Genomic DNA, 27,500 nt, shown 5'->3' with positions numbered 1-27,500 from the left:
CGACTTCAACTGTTTGCATAGGATGATGAGGTGTCTCTAATGCCTTATTCAAGTCTCTTGCTAACAGACGACACCCATTCAAGTTGGTTCTGTAACTGGACAAATTACACCTTGTTGCACCATTTTATCCAACTGAGCTTTAACTCTGCTCTGCATGGCTATTGGAATATTTCTTGCCGGTCTGACCACTGGACTGACCTCCGGGTCTAACTTCATAGAATACACAACTGGAAGCTTGCCTAGCTTGTCATCAAAAACATCAGCATATTCTGAGAAAACAGCATCAGTGAAGCTGGAAGTGGGACATGTGCTTATAAGATGAGCTTCTTTTGTAAAGGAAAGAAGGTCTATTCTCAAACTGTCTCCAAGACCCAATAATGACTGCAAATGTCTTCAAACTATGTAGAACAACTTGCAACTGTTCCCAGCCAAACAACAAGAAAGCACTACTGAGCCTTTGGTTTGAATTTCTTCACCTCCATAGGCAACAGGTTTCCCACAACTAGACACATTTAGTTCACCAGCCCTTAATTTTGGCAAATGTTTCTGCTTACATAGCATTACACTTTGAACCAGTGTCTACCTTGGGCTCGATGGTTTTACCATGGATCAAGACAGTACAAAACACTTCGCCCTTTGCTAATAAATCTACTGCGTCAACCTTTTCACCATCTACATAGAAAGAGACAGCAAGAGTACATGAACAACTTACTTTAAGTGACCCTTCTTTGCAACTGAGTGAGGTTTACTTGACTTGCAAAACTTTTGAAAACGATTCCATTTTTTACACTTGTGACATTGCTGAACAAATGCTAAACTTCTCTTTTGGACTTATAGTTGGCACCACTATTGCGACAGTTAACAATGAAGCTTGACTTGGGTTTTGCTGATTCATCCTTGTGCTATACTGAACAACCCTTGTACTGCAGTGAGAATGCTCCTTTAACTGAACTAGTCTTAGAACTTGCTGAAAACTACTGGACTTCCCAGGGGAACCTGCAGGGGCTGCAGCTGCCATGTGCTTAGGCTTGTTTCTGCTTGCCACATGTTGCATGCTGTCTACATTTGCTGTGGAGCCTGCTGAAACTATGCTGTCATCACTAGCCAGCATACTTGTGTGCCTTTCTGTAACTTAATAGATTTGACAAATCTCAATGGCTTTGCTCAACGTTAAGTCCATGTCATAAAGCAAAATCTTTCTCACAGCAGCACTATTAATACCACATGCAAGCCTGTCCTTTATCAACTCATCTTTTAAACCATAAAAACATGCAAGTTTGAGCTTTGTTTCTTAAGTCTGTAATGCAAGCTGCAAATGTTTCTCCTGGCCTTTGCTCTCTTGTGTAAAACAAATGCCTCTAATATAACATTTGTCTACAAATTAATGCTCTCTATCAATGGCCCCTGACCCACCTAGGTTTAGCAAAATGGAGAGAGAGAGAGAGACAGCGAGAGAGAGATATAGATAGATATAGATATATCGATAGATATATAGATAGATATATAGATAGATATATAGATAGATATATGTATATATAGATATATAGATAGATATATAGATATATGTATATATAGATAGATATATAGATATATAGATAGATATATAGATATATATAGATAGATATATAGATATATAGATATATATATAGCTATATAGATATTGATACAGATATATATAGATATAGATATACAGATATATATAGATATAGATATACAGATATATATAGATATATACAGATATATATAGATATATATAGATATATATATATATATATATATAGATACAGATATATATAGATACAGATATATATAGATACAGATATATATGATTATATATAGATTATATATATATAGATATATAGATAGATATATATAGATATACAGATATAGATATATATAGATAGAGATACAGATAGAGATGTATATTATATCTATCTATATCTATCTATAACAGAAAAACCAAGACACCGAAAACTGCTGATTATCTAGACAGCATTCTTAACCCATTAGTGCAGAAAACAAATAATTATTTGAGAGACTCTTGGGCTTTTTTGGATGAATTATTCAATAATATACAGGGTCTATCCGACTGCACCTTAGTCACCCTTGATGTTGAAGGACTTTACACTAATATACCACATAAAGAAGGATTACAATTATTTAGACTATTTCTCACTAAATACACCAAGTTTTCCAACACTAAAGTTAATACTTTATGCACTCTTGTTAAAATTGTTTTAGATAATAATTTCTTCTATTTCAATGGACTGATTTACAAGCAGATCAAAGGCATAGCCATGGGTTCTAAACTAGCACCTGCATTTGCCAACGTAGTACTCAGCACTTGGGAAATGGAAAATTTACATTCTTTGCATAACTTCAACCACATACATATTTATAAGAGATTTATTGACAATATTTTTTTTGCATGGAAGGGCAACCAAACTTCTTTAGATACATTTATCTCTGACATGAAAAAAAGTATTGTTTTTTTAAATCTTATTGTATCTGACTGTGGTCTGTCAATTTCTTTTCTTGATACCAAAATCTCCATTTTACAATCTAAAACAGTATGTTCTACCATTTATAGAAAGAAAACATACAAGAATAATCTGTTAGACTTTTCTAGCTCACATCCATTCTTTATGAAAAAGAATCTTGTTAAAAGTCAGTTTATACGAATTTCTAGAATTGTTAGCTTAGATGATGATTTCATGTTTAATGCAGCACTGTTGAAATGTATGTTTCTGAAGAGAAATTATCCTGAAGCTCTGATAAATTCTGTATATAATGAAATAGCATCTGATAGATACACTAAACATTTGCCTATCTTATTGTTTGGATTTAAACCTACGACTGTCTCCCATACCTATGACACCAACAGATCACTTAGTTTCCCATTACCAATTTCCAGGGACATGATTAATATTAGAAACATTATTACCAATAATTGGGATCTTTTAGCAGATTCTCAGTCTATGATTTCTGCTATTGGTGCGACTCCTTTTTCATATAAGAGAATCAATACTATTAGAATGAAACTTGAAAATAGAGACACCTTTTTTTAATTAATACAACACCGTCTCTATACACACAGCCTGGCATGCATTCCTGCAACAAATGTGTTGTTTGCCAATACATATTATTAGGATCACAATACACTTTTCCTCATTGTAACTACACTATTAAGTTTACCAAACATTATTTCTGTCATTCCACAGGAGTAGTTTATGCTGGTATTTGTGATTTTTGTTCTGCATTTTATATTGGAAAGACTGCTAGAAAGTTATCAGACAGGATAAAGGAACATTTGGGAGCTATTAGAGCCAGAAACTTAAACAATGCCTTAGCAAAACACAGCATTTCATGTCCATCTTTTAATAAGTTTTATTTTTTAGTTCTAGAGAAGGTAGATTGTTTTTTTGGAAACTGGGAGTTGTACCTTGAATTGAAGGAACTGAGATGGCAATTACTTCTCAATTCAGAGGTATTTCCTGGACTTAATGACAGTGTTAATATCAAATGTGCTCTCAGATGGAAACATGAAGTAAAAGATAATACATATACATATTCATTTGAAAGCTATACATATATCCATATGTTAAGATTTTATATATATGAATACTCATTTGGAAGTTTCTCAATTTCATATTTCATTGCAGTACATTCACTATGACCAGTATTTTTTTGAATTTTTAAATGTTTAAATATTCAACAGTTTATCCATTAGTTACTGTTTGAAATGTTTTTCTTGTTTCTTTGGCTACTGTACTTACATGTGACTTCAGCTGCCCTTATATATTCTACAAATGGAATGTGTTTCAGTTATTCTGAAGAAGCTCTTTCATCTATTAAGAGCGAAAGCTTAAAAGTTCTGTTTAGTGTCTGCGAGTTTTATTTCTGATTTTTCATTTATTTTGTTCTAGAAGTATTTATGAGAGAGAGAGATAGATATATAGATATATATAGAGATATATAGATAGAGATATAGAGATATATAGATAGAGATATAGATAGAGATATAGATATATAGATATATATATATATATATATATATATATATATATATAGACATATAGATATATATACAGATATATAGATACAGATATATAGATATATATATATAGATATATATATATAGATATATAGATAGATATATAGATATATAGATCTATAGACATATATAGACATAGACATATATAGATATATAGACAGATATAGATATACAGACAGATATAGACAGATATATATATATATATATATATATATAGATATATATATAGATATATATATATATATATATATATATATAGATATATAGATATAGATATGCCAAAAAATTATACCAATACTTGTAACTATGCCCAACAGCACAATAAGCTTCTGAGTAACTGAACCCTGCAAAATAATTCTCCTGAGCACTGTAATACTCTTGAAATTGTCCGAGAAATTACCTCATCAGTATTTCAAAGTAGCGGCACTGTGCGAATGAACTGGGCGGTAGAAGAAGCTCAGAGTAAGAAACATTTCGAAGTAACTGCACATTGCTTATAAACCATACAGAGCACACTGAAACACTTCCAAAATAGCTGTAATTTACTAAATAACGCTTTACAGTGCAAGAAACACTCTGCAATGGCAGTCCTTCACGAGTAGACATACCCAGCACAAAAAACTTTCCAAAATGGCTGTATTTTGACTGCACTTCATGAAAGAGTTGCACTTTGCACATAAACTCTTTGGAATAACTGCACAGTAATAAACACACGAAGCATTTTTACACACTTTGCAGTGCTTCAAATAACTCTAGTTATGTTATTCATTGCTTTAGTTAATACGAAATAGTAGTTTATGCCAAAACACTAATTTGCAAAAAAAAAAAACATGCAGTCACCTTGCTTTATGCTTAATATGCCCTTTCTGCTCTTTACTGTATTCATTTTGCCCATTTAATCTCTTTTCTTGTGCTCATTTTACTCTAAACATGCTCGTTTTGCAATTCTGAGATGACTCAACCTCCTACAGGCTTTTCTTATAATCCGTTTTATCAGATATCTTAATCTTTTCGTTTGCTTAATAAACATTCATTTGCTTAGTAATGCGTTTTGTGCCCTTGTAATGCTCCGTTTTCTCTCAATAAAAATCATTTGAGCAAGTTTTCATTACCTTTACCTTTGTTTCTGGCCCATTTTTGCTCTCATTTCACTTATTTTACCTTCACTGTTAATTCTGCACCTCGTACCTCTGAAAAGCAGTCTCTGAAATCCCAGCTCTGACACCATGTCGTTTGTCCAGTCAGGATGTAACAGACAAACATTCATGGGTTCTGTTCAAGCAGCTTTATTATGCACAAACATCATGAATGAGGCAATAACTAACTTAGATAAGCTTATAAACAAACTCTCTCATACATGCTCACTCTCTGGCTGCACTCTCAAAATGCCACTAAAGCTAGCACGTGCTTGCTATTTTATATGCATGTGCTGACCTTGGAAAGGCTTCTTAAAAGGTACAACAGACATGCATATTCTACACATGTAAACTACAAAGGGCCTGTCATTCCAAATTTTGGATGCAGACTGCCCATCGGTACTTACTTAAAGCGGCATGTTTGTTGTCCTTTACAGAAGAATCAAGTGCTGCCCCCCCCAATACTGTCAGATTGTTTCTTCCTTCATGTCCTATAGAAAAAAAGAAAAAGACAGTGCATCAAAATCCAAATGCATTTCTTCCAACTCCTACAAACAAAAAAACAGAATTAGTGTCACACTCCAGATGCATTATCATCATAGTTTAAAAATTACATCAGCATACATTTATTCATTGAAAAAAATAAAAAATGAACTTTTTCTTTCAGGAGGACTTTACCCCCACACATACACAACTCTGATACAAGTAATAAACCTCCTAAATCCTCATATGTAGATGCAAGTACTGAAACACCAAATATCTGCATTTCTGTGAGTGGCAAATTCAGATTTGGGCTTACAGTCTCTCAGGGACCAGACTTGAAGTCAGGTTTGCAATTAACTAGATAATTCAAAATAGCTCTTCCAAGTAAACATCCTACAGAACAGACTTAAGGACCATACATTTCCTGCTTTGAAGGTTCAAAGTAATACATTAAATGACCGTGAATAAGATAGAAGAGGTCACTTAAGGTTAATCATTTGTGAACTGAGGGGGTGAGCTAGGAACTAAACCTACTATTTAAGGGGTAAAATAAAACATTCCAGAGCTTTACCAGAAAGGCTCATCTAGACTCTGCTACACTTTGCTGTGAAGGAAAGGTTAGTTTGCTTTTATTTTTTGTATTTTGTATTACTTTATTGCCTTTTTATATTTTGAATACTGTGGTTTGTTTTCTTTACTTTGTGTTTTACTTGCATTCTGCTTTAACAGCATATTAAAACTTCAAGAGAGACCACAGCTCTCTCTCTCCTGAGTCAGGCAGAAATTTTTCCCACCCAGTTACAGTTGTCCTGTTAAATACCACTGCCTTTCTAGTTGCCTGCCTCTTATGTTAATCTGACCATATATCTCATTTCCTCTCTTTCACTGGCTTGTGCGAGTAATCACAAAAATCAGCATTTTAAGTTACGAAAATAATATTGCCAAAGATTCCAAAGATAACCACAAGGCATTCTATAACTATATCAAGAATCTAAATGGCAAAGCTCAGATCTGCTCTGAGCTAAAACAGAATGGCATTAAATATACTGATCCCAAGGATATTGCCAATATCCTGGCAGATCGATTCAGTGCCAACTTCACCCCCTCTCACCCCCTAAATGGCCTGTCTCAATACCGGAAGATTGCCAAATTCCGGTAATAACGGTCACACAGGTAAAAAACGCACTCTCCAAAGCTAAGAATACAGCATCCATGGGACCAGATGACATCCCGGGCTGTGTACTACATGAACTACCATATGAATTGGCACTTCACCCAAGTGTAATGTTTAATCATAGCCTCACCTCAGGTTTCGTGCCCACTGAGTGGCACAGAGCTACAGTTATCCCACTCCACAAGGGGGATCCACCTTGGACCCCGGAAACTACCATCCCATCAGTCTTGACGAGCCTTATCTGCAAGGCCATGGAGTGTATTATCATGGAACTTATAAACAAAGACATTGGCAACCTTCAAACACTGGACCCCACCCAGTTTGGGTTCATGAAGGGTGGATCTGGTCTCCTGAACCTGACTGACTTCGAATCAGTCTCCAGAGCCATGGACAAGGGTAAGGTGGTCCACACAGCCTATCTAGACCTTGCCAAGGCCTTTGACACCACCCACCACTCTGGAATCATAGATAAACTTACTAAGCTGGGCATTAATCCCTACTTCACCTAATGGGTTGCTAACTGGCTTACTGATAGAACCCACACTGTAAAAGTAGCCAACTCCAAATCCAGCTCCAGACAAGTGACAAGTGGAGTACCTCAGGGTTCAGTCCTGGGACCGCTCTTGTTTTGCATCTACTTCTCTGAAGTACAGGCCCACACTAAGGGACTCTGGCTAACAAAGTTCGCAGATGACTGCAAACTGGGAGCCATTACTGAATCCCAAATGATGTGGATACTTTACAAAAGGGCCTTACAGAAAAATCCTGGTGCCAGAGCCATGGGCTCAAGCTCAATGCCAAGAAATGTATAGTTATCCCCTTTGGGAAAAAACATGTACCCGTGAATTACCATATAGGTGGCAGTACACTAAACACCGAAAGTGTGATGAGACTTAGGGACACAGGTGGACAGTGGTCTCACCTTCGATAACATCGCCACAACAGTCAAACAGTCAGGAAATCCTTCTATGTGGCACACCTCATCACTAAGGGCTTTTCATCCAGATAAAAGGAGGTCATTGTCCCACTGTACTCATCCCGCATTAGATCCATTATAGAATACAACGCTCCGTTTGGTATGTTCCTCTCAAGACATCTGCAACAACTGGAAAGGCCGTAGAAATACCTCACTAAAAGAATCACAGGCCTAAAGCAGATGCCCTACACTGACCACCTTAAAAAAACTCCAGCTATACTCTGTCGCATATAGACTACTCAGAGGCAATCTCTGCTTAACATACAAGGCCATGTCAAACCCAGAGCTGTTTGACATGCTACACTTAAAGAAATCCCAATCCCTCACAGCCACACTCTCCAGGGATCGAAACCTTGTCATCACAACAAACAAAACATGCTGGAGGAATAGGTTACTGACCCAGAGACTCCCCAGATTCTGGAATAGATTGCCCATACATGTCAAGCAGAGTGCCTCTTTGGCCCTCTTCAAAAGGAACCTTGACGATTGGATGGGAGAAAGGAAATTCACCCCGAGGATTAAGTCAGTCGCCCTGCTAGACAGGGGTCCAGGGAAGTAAATAGTGTGGGAAGAAATAGCCAGGGAATTGTTATGGCTAGGCTTGTATAGGCCCTAGGGTACCAACCTATGAATCTAAAGCTGGCACCAAAATCCCCACAATCCCCCCCCCCATACCTGCCAATCAACATCATTAGTGCAAACAAACGGACCCATTTTTCCCCAGTAGTGTGATTACTGGTCACATAAGCTGCCACACAGGCAGCCATAAGGTTTTTGGGTTATAGGTTTATACTACACTGTTGAATAAGACAGATAATCAACAGCCTATACGATCATATATTGTTAGCATGTTACAACATGAAAGTATGGCCTAACTTTGTGCCCCATCAATAAAGGTTTGAAGGGCCAGACCAGGGGGTGACTTGAATGTTTTCCATCAATTCATCCATATTTCATTTGGATAGTGTCACAGAGCTAATTGGTTTTACATCCAAGGGATTCATACATATAGCTCTACCTTGTCAGATCCCATTTATGCCATAGTGAAGTCTAGTGTTTCTTTTGTGAAAGTGTAGGATGTCACACAAGACAGGATCTTTTGAGGCTTAACATGCAAGCCAGAGGTCCCCCTCTCAAGAAGCTGTAGGATACAGAGAAGAGAAAGTACTTTAAAATCACTGCTACCTACACAAGTACAGCTGTTATGAAAACAGAGTTCCTGTGCATCCAGTAAGAATTGTCTTTACAGGAGATGTCTCCCTACATTCCTGAAACAAGTATACTCATCATTGTTTTCAGAGTCTTATTTCTGAAGTTTTGGTAAAGGTGCATAAATAAAACAAAGACAGCATGGTGGCATCTACAAACTGACATGATCCAAGCATGTCAGCGAAATGGTCAGCATGGAATGTTCAGAGGTAAGGAGTGCTTGCAAAAAGTTATGAAAAATATAAATGCCACGTTTACATTAGTACAGCAAAAACAGAGCGATATTGTTTTGGTGGTATGTTTGTTCACTCAGTGCGTGTCATTAAAATAAAAAAAGATACTAAAGCCTTGTGGGTAATGTGAAAACATTCTGACATAAATGCTCTTTCTTTAAAGCAGTTACAACTATCACCGAGATTTTCTAAACTGCATTAATTTCAGAAAAGCTGACCTACAGATGAAGAAATGGTGCCACCTTGTATAAAAATAAGAAAATGTTGCCACTAATTTTCCATCTAACAAACAGTTTTGCAGATTAATACTGTCAAACAATTGCCATATCTAAGATGAATGCTGTTAAGTGATATATGTATAATTTGCTATCCTTTCTTGTCATACATCAGAAAGCTCTTGAGCAGGTGAACAACTGTCTCACTGACATCTTGGCTCTATCTTGCACACTCACAGATGCAACCCTTTGTTTGACCTAAGGCTAGGTATTCTTTGGTAAGCAACAGTTTTCTTTCATAAATCTGCAAAATAAAATCAGCATCTAGAGAGAGAAAGACATCTGATATTAACATTCCTATATAGCCCACTGTCTACCAAAGACCTGTCATTTTACATTTTTGTAACCCTCATCATTCTTCAGATATTCTAAACCTAATGAAGTGCGTTTTCAGTAAAGGATTTTGGAAAAAAGCACTCTGGAAGAAAGTGGTTTCCTGGCTTAGAAAATCTCAGAAAACAAAGGTTTTAATTAGCCTCCTGCTGTTCCGGATTAAAATTAGTTTAACGAGACTAACACAAGGAGGACATGCCCTTGAGTCTCTTAGTGAGGAAATGTCTTTCCAGTTGAGTCACATGTTTAGACAAGTACATGCCAAAAGGGTCATTACAAAAGTTATGTACTCACCATAACATTCCATCCGAGTTGTTGCTTTTCATTTGTCTTCAACCTGTGGGAACTCTGATCCGACACAGATCTGACTGGGCCGCATTTTCTAGCATCAGATCAGAGCTCAAACCTCTTCCCCTACCCATAATGCCCATCTCCCTCCTCCCTGCAGATCAAGTTTGCTGCTGACCATAACACCCTGACCTAACCAAGAGCCTAACACCTTGGTATTAGTACCTTGAAAGCACTACAAGATAGACAAAGGCTTGCCAAAGGGTGATGTCTTATCCACCCAATGCACCACACAGCCCACAAAAGGCAGGGGGGAAGAGGGAGGGATAGTCGAAGACAAATGAAAAGCAACAACTCAAATGGAACGTTATGGTGAGTACATAACGTCTTTATCTGAAGTTGTTTTCATTTGCTCTTCAATCTGTGAGACAAAGTCCCCAACTACCACAAGACCCCTGGGAGGTCCTCATGGAAGGATATTCCAAAGCATGATGGAGCCAAAGGATCCCCTGCCTCTGGACAGGAGAAACAACTTATAGTGGGATATAAACATGTGCAAAGATGCCCAAGTCACCACAGAACAAATGTCATCCAATGAAACCCTAGACCAAAAGGGTGCTGAAGTAGCCATAGACATAGCAGAATGCGCCTTAATTTGACTTGGTGGATATGAACCTTTGGCTGCATACGCCCAAACTATGCACAGAGAGCCAATGAGCAATAGTCACCTTTGACACAGGTTTCCCTGAGGAAGGCTTAGAAAAGGAAACAAAGTTGATCTGACTTGTGAAAGGACTTTGTTCTATGCAAATAAAAGCACAACTGCCTATGAATGTCAAGCAAAGGCAATTTATACTCTCCTTTAATCTGGAAGTTGGGGAAGAAGACAGGGAGATTGATAACTGGATTAATGTTGGATTCTGAAGCCACTTTCAGGACAGAGGAGGGGCTCGTGCATAAGGACACCCTATCTTTATGGATTATGGAACACCATATATGGAGGCTTAACAGATGAGGCCTAAATCTCCAACACACTTTTGGCCAAAGTAATAGCAACCAGAAAGGTGGTCTTCCAAGACTGAAACTGCAAATCCACTGGAGCTGCAGGTTCAAAGGGGGGGGGGGACTAGAACTTGTAGAACTAGAGTAAGATCCCAAGGTAGCGTAGGGCCCTTGATTGGTGGCTGAAGTACAAAGGTACCTTTCAAAAAGGCTTTACAAAAGCTTGGTAGAAGCTAGCAAAGCTGAACTATCGCCTAGATGAAAATTGGAAATAGCTGCTAGCTAAACCTTAACCATAGAAAAGCTGACACCCTGATGAAAAATATCTGCCAAAAACTCCAGGACAGCGGGAAAGTACAGTTGTGTACACTTACCATAAATGCAGATGTTAGAGTGTATTCACTGTTGCAGTCATTACATTTGGGTAATCCTGCTGGCAGGTTGCCCTCAGTCGGCCTGATTAACAAAGTCTTGGGTCCTGCGTCAATTGCTGTCCCTTCTTCCATGACATCAGGTCATCAGGGGTATAAAATATGCAGCAGACGTCATTACCTCAGTTTTTCTTGCCCCAGATGTCAGGTGGACCCCGAATGGGGAGCAAAATAAAATTTTAACACACAAATATTCCTCCAACCAAAAGCAAATACATCAAAAAGGCTTTTAAGCATAGTAACAGAAAGTAGAGGTATAGTCAGAGAAAAACGGGGCTGCAGGGAGAGTAACCAGGGCTGAAACCGTGAATACACTCTAACATCTACATTTATGTTAAGTGTACACAACTGTACTATGTTCTTCATGTTTCACTGTTGCAGTCATTACATTTGGGTAGATTCCCAACACTATGGTTGGGAGGATGGATTTATACAGCATTAAGACCAGCTAGAAGGCCCTGCAAAACAGGAGTGGCAAAACTAGCTCTGGATTTAGAGAAAATTGCTAAATGATGATGCTTGGTGAAAGGATGAACTGAACTCCAGGTAGCAGTTTTTAGAATATCCCTGGTAGGAACACCTCTGAGAAAAGCTGCAAAAGTAGATGCAGCCCTGGTGCAATGAGATCTGATCCCCTGGGGGGTAGGTTTTCCATGGTGCTTACAGCAGAAATGAATGCAATTACTTATCCATTTAGAAATGGTTAGTTTTGAAATAACCTTTCCCTCTGCCCCTGGAGCAAATGCTACCAGCAGTTGTTCAGATTTTCTTCGAGTTTTTGTCCTGTCCAAGTAGAATCTAAGTTGTCTGTGCACATCCAATGAATGCAGAATCCATTCCCCTTTGTTCTGTGGACTGGGAAAGAAAGAAAGTTGGCAAATTAATGGACTGATTAAGAGCCACACTGGATACCACCTTGGCCATGAAGGATGGATTGGGTCTGAGTGACACCCTGTCCGTATGAAAGATAATGAAAGGCTCCACTGTCATAAGGGCCTGTAACTCTGATATCCTTTTAGCTGAAGTGATTGCTAGAAGGAAGGCTGTTTTCCAAGAAAGAAATTTTAAGTCTGCAGTAGCAGCTGGCTCGAAAGGAGGTAGAGTGAGTTTCTCCAATACAAGGTTAACGTCCCAGGCAGGGGTTGGAGCTCTCCTGGGTGGTCTCAGGTTTTTGGCCCCTCTGAGGTACTGCTTGAGCAGAGGATGAGAGAAGAGGGGAGATTCTGTGTTATAATGAGCTGAAATGGCTGAGACGTGGACTTTAATGGAGGAAAAAGACAGGACCTTGTGAAGCATCTCAGTTAAGTATTGTAAAATCTGAGATAAATTGGGCACTGTTGTGCTCATTGCTTGAGACTTGAGTCCAGGCACAGAATCTTTTCCATTTGTCAACATAAGATTTTCTAGCAGTAGGTCTTCTCGCCTCCAAGATGACATCAATCACAAGTTTGCTGAGGGATGCCAAGGGTGAACTTGAGTGATTAGCCAAGCTGCAAGGTTCAATGTTGGGGGCTGAGGGTGCAGAATCTGGTTCTCCTGCAGAGACAGTAAGGTGGGTGTCTGAGGCAGGTGCCATGGTGATATTTGCGACACACTGCACAGGAGTGGGTACCAGTGTTGGCGTGGCCAGTCTGGAGCAATCAAAATCATTCTTGGTTTGTCCCGTTTGACTTTTAACAGAACTTTGCAAAGTACAGGCAGAGGTGGAAAGGCATAGATTGATAGGTTTTTCCAGCCGAAGGACAGAGCATCCACTTTCCAGGCTTTTTTGCGGGGGCCCTTGTGCAAAGTTTGTACAACTGGTAGTTCCGGGAGGAGGCAAATAGATCCATGTCTGGGCTCCCCCATTTGCTTGTCAACATGTTAAAAATCCGTGGTTCCAGTCTCCACTCGTGTGGGTCCATGAGATTTCTGCTTAGTCCGTCTGCCAGTGTATTTAATTTTCCTGGCAGGAATTGAGCTTGTAGATGCACTTGGTAGCTCAAGGCCATGTTCCACAATGTCATGGCTAGTCCGCAGAGGGGGTAGGAATGTGCACCCCCCCCCCCCGCTTATGTACCACATTATTTACCACATAACCACAATGTTGTCTGTCTGTATAATGAGTTGTCCTGGTAGAATGTAGTCCATGAAGGCTGTCAGAGCGTTCTCTACATCTAACATATCTTTTTGATTGATATGTAGGTGCATTTGATTTGGGTTTCATTTGCCCTGAATGTACTTCCCTGCCAGGTGAGCCCCCCCCCCCCATGCATAGTCTGATGTGTCTGTAATTAGGGTTTGGGCGGCAGGGGGTAGCGTGAATGTTAGTCCCTTGTTTTGGTGGCAGGCCTCTGACCACCATAGCAACTCCAGTGTAGGCAAGGTAGGATAGGACTCTGTTTCCAAGCTGTGACAATGTCGACTCCATATAATTTTTTTTTAAGTACCACTGAAAATCCACGGTGGTGGCACTGCGGTAGCGTTGTCACCTCACAGTAAGATGCTGACCGGTTCGATTCTCAGCTAGAGCATCCTCTGCGTGGAGACATGCGTGAATGGGTGCACCTTCATTGAAGGTTGTGCGTCAGGGCTAGCAACTCGGCATGTAAAAATCAACTGCCAATCATTAGCGGACTGGAGTTCCGCTGTGGCGACTTCTAACCAGGAAAAGCAGAAAGACACAACCACCACCACTGAAGTTTCCTCATATGCAGTCTTGCATATGGAATTGGAAGAATGCAGGAGGCCATGAACCCCAAGGCTTGCAGTACTTGTCTTGCAGATAGCAGTGCTTTTGTGGCCACTTGTTTGAAGTAACATATCAAATGAATTTGCTTTTCTGGCGTGAGGAAAGCCATCTGGGCAGTTGTATTAAAGCTTGCACCCAGGAATGTAATCTGTTGAGAGGGTACCAGTTGTGATTTCTTTTCATTTATGGTGTACCCTAGACAAGTTAGAACCCTTTTTACAAATGCCAGATGATTTAGAAGTATGGCCTGGTTTTCTGCCTGAATTAGACAATCATCCAGGTATGGATATATGTGAATATTTCTTTGTCTGCAAAATGCAATTACTGGAGCCAGGCACTTTGTGAATACTCTGGGTGCGGTGGACAAGCCAGAGAGCAGTGCAGAGAACGGATAGTGCAAGTAGCCTGCTTTGAAGCGTAGGTATCTTCTGCAAGATTTCCTGATTGGGACATGCAGGTAAGCTTCTTTTAAAATCTATAGTTGCCAACCAGGCATCTTTGCCTAGCATAGGAAGTAACTGAAGAGTCAGCATCTTGAATTTTGAAATGTCCAGAAAGGTGTTTTAGAGTAGACAGGTCCAGAATTGGATGCCATGATTTGTCTTTTCTGTGTACCAGGAAAAGCCTGGAATAGAAACCTTGTCCCTTTTCCTCTTCTGGTACCAGTTGAATAGCCCCCATGTTTAAGAGGGAAAGTACCAGTTTCTGAGCCTCTGCCCACTGATTTGGGGGCAGGTCTGGCCACCCGTTTGGTGTTGGCAACGTGTGGAAATGGGAACTGTATCCCTGGGGCACTATATTTAAAACTCATTCTTCCTGGGTTATGAGTTCCCAGTTTTCTGCATGAAAAGCAATCTTTCCTCCCAAAGGGACGGCTACTAAGTGTTTGGAAATTTTAAAGGAAAGTCATTGAGACTGTTCACCATAGGGGGTGTCTTGTTATTTCCAGCTTTGGAAGTGGAGGCCCCCCATTGCTTAGGTCTGAGAGTCCCCTGGGACTGAAACCGGGTGCTTTTGGTGTGTCTGGATTTGGCTTGAGAGGATCTGGAATGAGCTGCAAAGGACCAATTCTTGGTAGGTCAGTGCCTACTAAACCTTGGTGGTTGCACTTGTAAGAAATATTTTACAATTTGCATAGATTTAGCTTCATTTTCATCTTTTTTAATACTTCTTCAGCCTTATTGCCAAACAGGCGGTCCCGATTTAAAGGAGCATCCAACAATTTTGCTTTAACATGATCAGGCAGAGACTGCTCCTTAAGCCAAGCATGCCTTCTAGGCACAGAGCCAGTAGCAGCAGCCCTGCAAGAGGCCTCTAAAGAATCAAAACCACATTGCAAAGTATGTTTTCCAACTTGTTCAGAAGAATGCAATAAATCCTGTAACTCTAATTTTCCACACAGTCAGAAATCAACATCATTTTCTGTTTAAGCAGTCCAATAATATGCTGTTGATATTTTAACATATGAAATTGGCAGTTTAAAGCCCTGATAGCAAAGGTTGCAGAAGTATAAACCTTTTTACCCCATCTATCCAGCGCCCTGGAGTCTCCATCAGAAAGGGTAGGATTTTTAGCAGTAGAAGCCTTAATGCCCTTCGGCCCTTGAGAAATGGTTTCAGGATCTGCAACAGGATTTTTGAAAAGGAACTTGTGGGACTCGGGAACCCTGTAGTATAGGTCAGGTTTACAAGGAGCTGGAGGCAGGGAATCGGGGTACATATCGGATTCCGAAAACACATCAACAATGTCTAGTACAGGAGGTATAGCCAAAGGTCTATGCTGAGGTAAAAAGAAAATCCGTAAGCCTCTTTTTTGAGTCGGAGAATTCCTGACTTTCCCAGTGGAAATGCTCCCGTAAGGTATGTAAAGTTTCACCGAGAGAGAAATCTTCAGGGGGGGGGGAGCAGAGGGAATGTAATCCTCTGCATTAGAATCCTCATAAGTAGGCATGGACAAATCTAGGTCATTAGAAGAGTCAGAAGAAACAGAATCCTGATCAGACGATTCATAGTCAAGCTCAGGCCTAGGCCTCTTAGAAAGGGGGGGGGGGGACTGCCCCGGATTAGAGTAATTAAATCTTCAGCCATTTTGATCATTTGTTTTTTAGGCACAGGGGCCTGAACATGTGGCCTGGGCGGCATCTTTTTTTTACATAGATCGAGATTTAGGCCTTAGTATTGAAGGGGGAGTTGGCTTGATATGCAAGTCTGTAGGCCTGAATGCACCATCAGAAAGCCAGTGCCTGCACAGCGGCTCCGGACCCATCCAAGGTAGAGACATCAGCGGGTTCCATAGATGAAGTATCTCGCGGCATACCGGACTCCAAATGGGTCTCAGTAGAGGCCTGCGAGTCAGAAGTAGCTGGTATCAACGGCTGCAAAAGCGCTTCACTGAGTACCGGCGAACTGGCGACTGGCTTAGGAGAAGTGTTGCTAGTTTTGGATCTCAATGGCCTGTCTCTGTCTTTATCTTTGCCTTTTTTCGAAATTCCGGTATTTCTGGATAATTAAACTGAGAACGAAAATATTTAGAGGCAAAAATGTACCAATGATGGATAGTGCGCAGATTAAATAAAGCACAAAACAGACAGCAAGGTACATCGTGGTCAGGGCCTAGGCAAGGAATACAGTACAGATGAAAATCTTTGAGGTATTTGCTTTCCACAAGTAATGAATTATTAACTTTTACTGACATCGGTAAGGAGCAAGAAAAAGTTTCCCCAATGGGGTACTTAGCTTTAAAAGTTGAAGACTTCAGTTCTGAAACTCGAAAAATTAAAATTTCAGGAGTCTGCCGACCGGCACTTGCAAACTGCTTCTGCTTTGGGCACCACACGGCAAGAAAGACTGAGGTAATGACATTGGCTGCATGTTTTATACCCCTGACGACCTGACGTCAGGGAAGGGACAGCAACCGACGCAGGACACAAGACTGTTAATCAGGCCGACTGAGGGAAACCTGCCAGCAGGATTACCCAAATGTAATGACTGCAACAGTGAAACAGGAAGAACATCTGGAGCTGTGAAAAGATTCAAATCATGCTGAGACGCCCACATTGAAAAACGTTTCCACTTACTGGAGTAAACTTTCCTAGTGGATGACTTGTGAGCAGCTACCGTAATCTTCTTAACTGGAGAAGAAAGCCCGGGAGAGTCCTGGCTATCACTGGAACGGGAGCAGGCAAGCTGTAAGCTTTACACTGACTAGATCTGGGTGTGAGATCCTTGAGGGATGCGACATCAGATCCAGAACCGGATCTAATGTCCAAGGAGGACACACTACACGAGACCACAGAGAGGGGAACCATACTTGGCAAGGCCAGAAGGGGGCAATGAGGATGACTAAGCTTCATAGCTGTCAAGCTTTCTGAACGAACTTCGGGATCAGGGGAAGTGGAGGATAAGCATACAGAAGACCGGAGGGCCAAGTATGAACCAGAGCGTCTCTGGGGGGCTCCCCCAGAGGGGGATTCAGAGCCAAATACTCACTGCATTTCACATTGAAGGACAAGCGAAGAGATCGCAGCAAGGCCGACTCCACTTTAGGAAGGAAGACTTGTTCCATTACTGAAGGATTCAGAGACCACTCGTTAGGCATGAGAATAGATCTGTTGAGCCTGTCCACCAGAATTGTTAGACCTTCCTGGAATATGCGCTGCCAACAGAAAATGGCTAGTGGAGATCACCCACTCCCACAATCTCATGGCTTTGCGACAAGGGGGATAAGACCTGGTTCCCCCCGGTTTGTTGATGTACCAGACTAGAGACATGTCTGTCTGGATAACAATTGTCCCTCAGGGAAGATGGGCATGAAGAGCTTGCAATGCCATCAGCACTGCCCTCATCTCCAGGACACTGATATGGCCTTGCCCTCTGCTCCTGTGCCTTGGACTGTCCATCCCATGCAATGCCGCCCCCCCCCCCCAAAGTAGGGAGGCACCTGTGGTCACCATGGTCATTGGGGCCAGGAGGATAAAGGAACAACTCGGAAGATGATCTGGGGATTGAAGCCACCAGAGAAGCTAATCCCTGCAGGCTCGAGACACACAAACTGGATGGGATAATGGTAGATCTAGTAAGGACCACTGTAATGCTAGGGATCCATTGAAGAACCCTCATATGCAAACAAGTCATGGGGATGAGGGTGATCATGGCCGCCATGGATCCCAACACCCGAAGAACTGATTCCGCAGGAGGGTACTGGGTCTAAACAATGTACAACACGATGTCTGGGGGACTGAAGTCTGTCCAGGGTCAGAAAAACCTTGCTCTGAATGGTGTCTGACCGAGCTCCAATAAAGTCTAGAGTTTGAACCAGATGCAATAGGGACTTGAGACTTATGGTTATGCCCAACTGATCGGCGGTTTGGAACAGGAGATCCCTGGCTTGGTAGAGACTATGCCTGGAGGGGGGGTGGAAAGGAGCCAAATATCCAGGTAGGGGAAGACCTGGAACCCCTGCAGCCGCAGGTGAGCCTCCACCACTGCCATCACTTTGGTAAACACGCTAGGGGCGGTGGTGAGACCAAAGGTTAGCGCTCTGAATTGGTAATGATTGGCTCCCAGCCAAAAGTGGAGGAACTCCAGAGAGTGCCTGTCCATGTTGATGTGATAATACACATCCTGAAGGTCCGCTGAGCACATCCAGTCATTTTTCTGCAGAAAGGGCAAAATAGATTGGAGATTGACCATCCGGAATTTTGTCTTGGCAACAGACAGGTTTAGGGTTGAAAGATCCAGAATGGGTCTCAAGTCCCTTATCTTCTTTGGCACTAAAAAAAAGTACAGTTATGTACACTTACCATAAATGTAGATGTTTGAGTGTATTCACTGTTGTAGTCATCACATTTGGGTTATCCCTGCCAGGGTAGCCCTCACACGGATCGAATACTAGAGGCTTAGTATTTCTGCGTCGGTTGCCGTCGCTCCAGGACTGACGTCTGTTTTAAATTAAGGCAGCCGACACCAATACATCAGTTTTTCTTGCCCTGTCAGGAGCCCCCAAGAGGGAGCTAGGTTATGGTGGAAGAACACCACCAGTAGAAAGCAAACACCAAAACATCATTGTAAAGATAGAGAGAGAGAGACAGAGGGAGACAAGGGGGATGGGAGGGAGGGAAACCAGGACTGCAAGAGTGAATACACTCTAACATCTACATTTACGGTAAGTGTACACAACTGTACTACATTCTTTGCGTTTCACTGTTGCAGTCATCACATTTGGGTTGATTCCCAAAGCTGAAGAAAAGGGTAGAGGCAGTCAAAAAGACTGGGGGTTGGCTAGGATGCTCTGCAAGACTTCTGTGGCAAAGCCTGCCCTGGATTTGGAGAGGATAGGCAGGTGGTAATGCTTGGTGAAGGTATGAACAGATGTCCATGTTGCAGCCTCCAGGATGTCCCCGGTGGGGACCCCTCTGACGAAAGCTGTAGAGGTGGAGGTTGCTCTGGTAGAATGTGTCCTGACACCCTTGGGTGGAGGTTTCCTGTGCTGCTTGTAGCAGAAATGGATGCAGTGTGCTATCCAATTGGAAACAGTTTGTTTGGATATGGCCTTGCTCTCTGCTCCTGTAGCAAAGCTGACTAACAACTGATCAGTCTTTCTAAATGACTTAGTTCTGTCTGGGTGGAATCTGAGCTGTCTGTGAACATCTAAAGTGCGCAGAATCCTTTCCCCTTGTTTTGTGGGTTGGGAAAAAGGTGAGCAAATGAGTGGGTTGGTTGAGAGCCACACTGGACACCACTTTTGGCAAGAAGGATGGGTTAGTCCTGAGGGAGACCCCGTCAGCGTGAAAATGATGAAGGGCTCTACAGCCATTAGTGCTTGTAGCTCGGATACTCTTCTAGCTGAAGTGATGGCCAGAACCAAGGCCATCTTCCAAGAGAGGAACTTTAACTCTGCTGACGCTGCTGGTTGAAAGGGGGGCAGGGTGAGCTTTTCCAAAACAAAGTTAAGGGCCCAAGCTGGGTTAGGTGCTCTTCTGGGTGGCCTCAAGTTGTTAGCCCCTCTTAGGAACGGTTTGATGAGAGTCGGAGAAAAGATGTGGCTCTGTGCCGAAATGAGCAGAGATGGCAGTGGCATGAATTTTAATGGAATGTGTAGTAGGATCAGCCAGATAATCCAGGATGAGAGGCAGGAAGGGCTATGCAGTTACAGACCCCTTAGCTTGGATCCAGGTGCAAAACCTTTTCCATTTGTCAGCATAAGACTTTCTAGTGCTATGGTGTCTGGCCTCACGTACATCTAGAACTTGTTTGCTTAGAGGGTAATGCATAGACCGAGAGGTTGACCCACTGGAAAGACAGACCATCCACTTTCCAGGCCTTGCTGTGAGGTTCCCTGATGCAGAATTTGCTGAGCTGATGGTTGGAGTGGGAAGCAAAGAGATAGACCTTCGGGGTACCCCATTTCTGAGTTACAAAGGGTGAAGGTTCTTTGGTCTAGCTACCACTCGTGTGGGTCCAGAAGATTTCTGCTCAAGTTGTCTGCCAGAGAGTTTAGAGAGCCTGGCAGGAATTTTGCTAGCAGGTGTAGTTGCATGGCTGAGGCTGTATGCCAAAGGGTCATGGCAAAAGCCTGCATAGAAGATACGAGTCAGTCCCTCCCTGCTTGTTGATATACCACATCACAATGGTGTTGTCTGTTTTGATCAGTAGAGGCCCCAAGAAGAGTAGGGGTCTGAAGGCCGTCAAAGCTTGCTGAACAGCTAACATCTCTTTTTAGTTGATGTGCAGATGCATTTGGTTTGGGCTCCATTGGCCCTGAATGCATCTGCTGTCCAGGTGTGCACCACAGGCATTGTCTGATGCACCTGTGGTGAGGATCTGGGTGGCGTGGGGTTGTGAGAAGGGTAGTCCCCTGTTGTGGTTACATGCTGCTGCCCACCAAAGGAAATCTTTCCTTAAGCAAGATATCATTGATATAAGAGTTTCCAGGTCTTGGGAATGTTGACACCAAAGGCTTTTAAGGTATCACTGTAGTTTCCTCATATGCAGTCTGGCATATGGAATGAGTGGAATGCAAAAAGCCATGAACCCCATAGCTTGCAGGATATTCCTTGCGGATAACTGGGGTCTGGTGGCTAGTTGAGGGAAGCAGGTTTTCTGGTGTAAGGAATGCCATCTGGGAAGCCGTGTCCAGGCTTGCTCCCAGGAATACAATTGTTTTGCATGGGTACTAGTCTGGATTTCTTTTCGTTGATAGTATACCCCAGGGAGGTCAGTAGGTCCTTCACAAAGGTCAGGTGTTTTAGCAGCTTTTCCTATCTGCCTGAATCAGTCATCTACTTATGGGTACATTTGAATATTTCTTTGTTTGCAAAAAGCAATGGCGGGAGCCAAGGATTTTGTGAAAACTCTGAAAGCAGTGGATAAGCCAAAGGGAAGCGCAGAGAACTGAGAGTGCAGTGATCCCACCCTGAAACGGAGACATCTCCTGCAAGATTCCCTGATTGGGATGTATAGGCAGGCCTCTTAAGGTCTAGGGTGGCTAACCAAGCATCCTTGGAGAGCATAGGTAGAAGTTGTTGGAGGGTGAGCATTTTGAATTTTGGTATCACCAGGAAAGTGTTTAGGATGGATAGATAGAGGATGGGGTGCCAGGTGCCCTCTTTTCTTTTCTCTTTAACAGAGACTTGGCTAAAACCCCAAACCTCTGATAAAAACATTCTCCTCCATGGTTATAATATACTCCACATAGATCGCCAAAACAAAAAAGGGAGTGGCGTTGCCATCCTCTACTCCAACCACCTCACCATTACAAGTATTATGAAACCTACCCCATTCTTTTCTCCTGCTGAACTACTTACAGGTAACCTTAAAATAAATGACCACACACACTGCTATCACAGTAGCAGCCATCTATATTCCTCCAGGAGACAACATTGCTCTGCTCGAAAATATTCTTTCATACTTTTCTCAAGACATCCCCAATGAAACTATCCTCCTTGGGGATGTCAACATTAACTGGTTAACTCTCAGTAATCCAAACTCTAATACTATAGTTTACATGGCTTTACACAGGTAATCTCCCAACCTACCCATACAAACAACTCTCACACATCTAGTACTCTTACTGACTGGGTACTTGTATCTAATCCTTCCAAAACCTCCTAAATTTATCACTTGTCACAAACTCTACAACTTCCATCCAGAAACCTTTAATAGGTTCATAGGTTTATACTAGGCTATCTGCCCTTAGGCATTTATAAGCCTAGCCCAAATTTTTGTGGCTTACGCCACCCCTTATATGAAAAAATACTGTGCCCATTAGTTTGTTGTGCCTCTGTCCAGCAGTGACACAGAGATGATTCCCGGGGTAAACCTACGATCTCCCATCCACAGGTCTAGATTTCTCTTGAACAGAGTCAGCGAGGTGCTCTGCCTCACATGGACCGGGATTTTATTCCACAGCATAGGGAGTCTCTGAGTGATAAATCTATCTCTCCAGCACGTCCTATTTATATCCGTGCTAAGGTTTAAGTCGCTTGCTCTAGTGGTTTTGGTGGATTTGGATTTCTTGAGCTGGAGCATGTCCATTAATTCCAGGTTGGACATGCCCCTGTATGTCAGGCACATGTCACCTCTGAGCAGGCGGTATGCGACTGAATAGAGCTGGAGTTTCTTCAATCTGGCAGCATATGACAGATTTTGGAGTCCCTTTATCCTTTTGGTGAGGAACTTTTGGGGTCTCTCCAATTGCTGCAGATGTCGGGTGAGATACATCCCGAATGGGGCATTGTACTCGATCATTGGTCTGATAAGTGAAGAGTACAGGGGAACAATGACCTCACTAGATCTGGATGTGAATCCCTTCATGATCAGGTGGGCAATGTAGAAGGTCTTTCTAACCACTTTAGCAACGTGAGTGTCAAAAGAAAGGCCACTGTCAACCTGGGTCCCCAGGTCCCTGATAACCTCTTCTGTGCTTAGTGGATTGCCACCTATATGGTAGCTTGGGGTTATCTTGTTTTTCCCGAATGCCCTCCTCTCTAAAGTAAACTGGAAATTCCTTACCCAACTCCCAGCAGAAGCAGTCCTAGCTTTCAACTCCACCTTCCTTAACATCTTAGACTCACTTGCTCCCCCTCACAAAGTCCAAATTAAGTCTACCATATCTCTGCGGCTTTCAAAAGCCACTCATACCCTTATGATAACTAGAGACAAACTATGGAAAAAATGGTCACAAACTAAGCTCTCTGCAGACTTACAAAAATATAAAGAACTCAGAAATCTGACAAAAAACTCAAAGATAAAAAAAGGACTTCTATAACAAACCTCCCACAGCCCTAAAATCTAATCCTAAAAAATTCTGGAACTCTATCCAATATTACATTGCTGTAATCTTAGCTCCCTCAATCCATGCCCAGACAAGACATCTGAAAAAACTGCCACCATCTTCAATACCTATTTTATCAATTCAATACCTAAGCTACTGAAGCCTAACCCAAACTTCTCTACTACTAACATCTCCAACTTCTCTGAACCTACTCCTAATACTATTGCCTCAAATACCTTCTCCCTCAAACCTGTACCTACTAGCTATATCAAAACTCTACTCTCTAAATTAAGACCATGCTCAGCATCAGCTGACAATATTCCTTCCACTTTTCTTCTACTAGCAGCTGATTCTCTTGCTCTCCCTGTACTAGCAGCTGATTCTCTTGCTCTCCCTGTATCTATCCTAATTAATTGCTTTATCTCTGAATCTAAAGTCCCTCACATCTGGAAACAATGCTACACTCTACCTATACACAAAGAAGGTAACTCTATCATCTCCAACTTTAGACCTATCGCTATTCTCTCCACTCTCTCTAAAGTACTAGAGATGTATTCATATACAAGTTAAGCAGTATCTAATGCAGGAAAATCTGCTTACACCCACTCAACACAGCTTCAGACCCAAACATAGCACCACTACAGCTCTATTATCCTTCCTCAACACAGTCTCTATAGCCATGGAAGACCATAAACTTATTTCTTGCCTATTCTTGAACCTCTCAAAAGCTTTCGACACCGTCTCACACTCTTCTGCTGCACAAAGTGCATAAAGTACAGCTGTGTACCTACCATAAATGCAGATGTTAGAGTGTATTCACTGTTGTAGTCATTAAACCTTGGGTTATCCTGCTGGCAGGCGATCCGCAGTTGGCCCGAGTTCCAAAGTCTTGGTCCGGCGTCGGTTGCTGTCACCTCTTCCCTGACGTCAGTGCGCCAGAGGTATAAAAGTTGCAACAGATGCCATTTTCTTCAGTTTTTCTTGTCCCAGATGTCAGGTGCCCCCAGGTAGGAAGGCTGGAAAGAAAATTATGCCAAAAAACATGCATATATTACTATAAACATTTCCTTCATCTACAAGCAAATACACCACATAGGTTGTATAGAGTTGAGAAGTACAGAGAAGTACCAGCAATGAAAAGGGGGATGGTGGGTGGGTAACCTGGACTGCAACAGTGAATACACTCAAACATCTACATTTATGGTAGGTACACAACTGTACTACGTTTGTGTTTCACTGTTGCAGTCATTACACTTGGGTAGAATCCCAAAGCTGAGGTTGGGTGGCTAGGTCTAAATTGGATTTGGAGAGGCTACCAGGCCCTGCAAAACTGCAGTGGCAAAGCCTGCTCTGGATTTAGAGTAGAGAGGTAAGTGGTAGTGCTTGGTGAAACTGTGCACTGAGCTCCAGGTTGCAGCTTCTAAAATGTCTATGGTTGGTACGCCTCTGAGAAAAGCTACTGAAGTGGCTGCTGCTCTGGTAGAATGATGCCTAATGCCCTTAGGCACTGATTTGCCATGTTGTGCATAACACAAGCGGATGCAGTGGTCTATCCACCCGTGTATATATATATATATATATATATATATATATATATATATATATATATATATATATATATACACATACATACACACACACACACACACACACACACACACACACATATATATATATATATATACATACATACATACATAGGGCATTTATAAGCCTAGCCAGAGTGTGTTTGGCTTTCGACACCCATTTTAAATGAATTTTGCTATGCCCTTTTTCGAGGTTACTATACTGTGCCTCTGTCTAACAGTGACACAGAAGTGATACCCGGGGTAAACCTACGATCTCCCGTCCACTCATCAATATTCCTCTTGAAGAGAGGAAATGAGGGACTCTGCCTAACCTGGACTGGGATTTTATTCCAGAGTGAAGGGAGCATCTGGGTTATTAATTTGTCCCTCCAGCATCTCCTATTTATTTCAGTGCTGAGGTTCCAAGTCTCTCGAGCGCGTAGCTCGATGGGATTTGGATTTTCTGAGGTGCAGCATGTCCATTAATTCCAGGTTGGACATGGCTTTATACGTCCATCACAAATAGCCTCTGAGCAGGCGGTATGCCACTGAGTAGAGCTGGAGTTTCTTTAACTGGGCAGCATATGGCATCTGTTTGAACCCTTTGATCCTCTTGGTGAGGTACTTTTGGGGTCTTTCCAGTTGCTGCAGGTGTCTGGTAAGGTACATCCCAAAAGGGGGCATTGTACTCAATTATGGGCCTGATGAGGGATGAGTAAAGAGGCACGATGACCTCTCCTGATTTCCTTCATGATTAGGTGGGCTATATAAAATGTTTTTTTAACCACTTTGGCCACGTGGTTTTCAAATGAGAGATTGCTATCAATTTGGGTCCCCAGGTCCCTAATTACTTCTTCCGTACTTAATGGATTACCACCTATGTGGTAATTTGTGGGCACTTTGTTTTTGCCAAAGGGGATGACTATACACTTTTTGGCGTTTAGCTTGAGGCCATGGCTCTGGTACCAGTTGTCTGTTTCTAGGAGACCCTTTTGTAGTATGCTTGTGTCGGCTGGAGAGTCTATATGACACCTAGTTTGCAGTCATCTGCGAACTTGGTCAGCCACAGTCCTCCATGTTGGCCTGTACCTCCGAGAAATATATACCGAACAAGACAGGTCCCAGGACTGAGCCTTGTGGGACGCCACTTGTAACTGGTTTGGAGTCTGACATGACTCCAGCAATTCTAACCATGTCGATTCTGTCCTTGAGCCAGTTTGCAACCCATCTAATGACATAGGGGATTATATTTAAGCTGGTGAGCTTATCTATAATGCCCGAGTGGGGTATTGTACCGAAGGCTTTTGCGAGGTCCAGGTAGGCTGTGTGGACCACCTTCCCCTCGTCAATGGCCTTGGTGACCATTTCAAAGAAATCGACCAGGTTTAAGAGGCAGGATCTGCCCTTAAAGCCGAACTTGGTACGATCCAGTGTCTGTAGGTCCCCAATATGTTTATTTATGAGGTGCATGAGGATCCTTTCCATAACTTTGCAGACCAAGCTAGTCAGGTTTATGGGGCAATAGTTTCCAGGATCCGTTGAGGCACCACCTTTGTGGAGAGGGACCACTGTTGCTGTACGCCACTCTTTGGGTACATATCCTGTAGTAAGGCTGAGATTGAACAGTAGTTTTATGTTTGGGTTTAGCTCTTCTTGGAGTTCATGTAGGACGCATCCCGAGACACGGTCAGGTCCCATTGATGCTGTGTTTTTTGCTTTGGAGAGGGTGGCTCTTACTTGAGCATCTGAGATGTCAGGGGGACAGCACTCTGCTGGGATAGATATTGGCCCTTTTGGTGGGGGGGGGGGGAGTTTGCACCGAACCTGTCAGCTAGGATGTTGGCAATATCTGTGGGTTCGGTGTATTTTTTGTCATTTTGGACTAATTCTGAGCATATCTGGGAATTCCCACCCAGGTTCCTAACATAACTAAAGAAAGCCTTGTGATTATCCTTAGTGTCCTGTGCAATTTTTCTCTCGAAGCAGGCCTCAGACGATTTTATGAGTGCCCGTGGTTTTTTGCCAATACTGATCAGAGATGCCTTCCCTTTTTGGGATTTTGCTCTATCATGTAGTAGCTTCCTCCTTCTATTGTATAGTTTGTTTATGGCTGGGGTCCACCAGACAGGACGCCTGCCTTTGGAGGACTGGGTCTTGGTTTTATTTGGGATTGCATGATCCATGCATTCCTGAAAGTGTTCATAGAAAGCATTTATAAAGGATTCTGCAGTCTGGGACGTATTTTCCACAGGCCCAGGGGCTTTGACAGATTCCACCTCGGTTTGGAGGAGTGTGAAATTTGTTTTAGAGAAGTTTTTCACTGTGGTTTTCTGG

General features: G+C 42.2%; 1 protein-coding gene across 1 annotated transcript in view; it reads right to left on the bottom strand.

Moving 5' to 3' along the window:
* RNF41 (ring finger protein 41) overlaps positions 1–27,500 on the bottom strand; it is a 293,863-nt gene that overhangs the window by 209,002 nt on the left and 57,361 nt on the right. Inside the window, exon 2 of the mRNA XM_044082191.1 lies at positions 5,598–5,681. The gene's annotated coding sequence lies outside the window, so the exon portion shown is untranslated. The remainder of the gene's footprint in view (positions 1–5,597; positions 5,682–27,500) is intronic.

The sequence above is a fragment of the Protopterus annectens genome, chromosome 9.part0 (genome assembly GCF_019279795.1).
Source record: "Protopterus annectens isolate FY-2018-M chromosome 9.part0, PAN1.0, whole genome shotgun sequence".
In the NCBI taxonomy this organism is placed as follows: Eukaryota; Metazoa; Chordata; order Ceratodontiformes; family Protopteridae; genus Protopterus; species Protopterus annectens.
This window is presented reverse-complemented; position numbering and strand designations above follow the sequence as displayed.